We start from the raw sequence: 1,191 nt of genomic DNA on the forward strand, positions 1-1,191 counted from the left end.
AACTGATCTGAAACATTTTTTAAATCATCCGACAGTTAATTTAAATGGGAATCCTTTATTGAATTGAGAAGAAACGTTAAAACATATGTATCCGACATTATATCTAATCGCGATGCAATATTTGTCCGTAGTAGCAACGTCTGTTCCNTCCGAGCGACTTTTTTCCAAAGCCGGGAATATTAGCGTACATGATAGGAATCGTCTCTCATCTAAACATNTGCAGCAGTTATTATTTTTAAATTCTTTAAGTTTGATAGACTGGAATATATACAGTTTGTTTGGGTTGTCTAAATTTTCCATACTTATACAAAAAGTTTTAATTAGTGTATATTTTTATAAGAGTGAATATTAAAATTTAATTAAAGAATATGTTAAAATGATATGTTGAAGTAATATGTTGAATTACTGTGATTATACGTTGATTATATTGTACTGTGATTATTATAGCAATATTATAAACATAAGTGAAAGTTTAATTATAATAAAAATACTTATTTCATAAAAAATTATGCAGGTGAATTATTTATATACAAAAACATGCAAACTTTAATTAAAAGAAAGAATACCTACCAAAATAACATTTATGAAAAAAATCTACTATTAGTTTCACTAATAATAATTAAAAACTTAAAGTTATTTTAATATTTGATTACTAGAGTTTTAATGCAACAAATAGCAGGATATTGAATACTGAACATAATACTTACGTATTTTTTGATAACTTTTTTTCTTTTTTAACAGATCTGTTTGTGTTGCTTGAACTGGCTACANTAGTTCAGAATTTATCTTTTTTCCTTCACAAGTTTTGAAAAGAGATAGATAAACTCTAAATTAGTGCAGCCAGTTTAAGCAACAAAAATAGACCTATAGTATAAAATTTTAAAACACAATATTTTGTATCGATATTTGAATTATCGATACTTTTGTTTCGATATTTTACTTGTATCAATACACAGCGCCTCGATACAGAATCGATACAAATATCGATACAATTGTATGTATCGCACATCTCTAGAAGTCACGCACACGGACGGTGGTTCTTGCTTGTGTGCGTGTCCCCACCACCTCGGTGCTCTTGATGCTAGCCTACTAAATCTTTCATCACTGACAGTCAGTGACTGACTCTGTCTCTCGTTGCTCTGACAGTCACACACTTACGCCTACAGAGTCAGGACCATCGCTTCTCACGCG

This window comes from Pseudomyrmex gracilis, unplaced genomic scaffold (genome assembly GCF_002006095.1).
Source record: "Pseudomyrmex gracilis isolate BER0280 unplaced genomic scaffold, ASM200609v1 scaffold_3790, whole genome shotgun sequence".
Lineage (NCBI taxonomy): Eukaryota > Metazoa > Arthropoda > Insecta > Hymenoptera > Formicidae > Pseudomyrmex > Pseudomyrmex gracilis.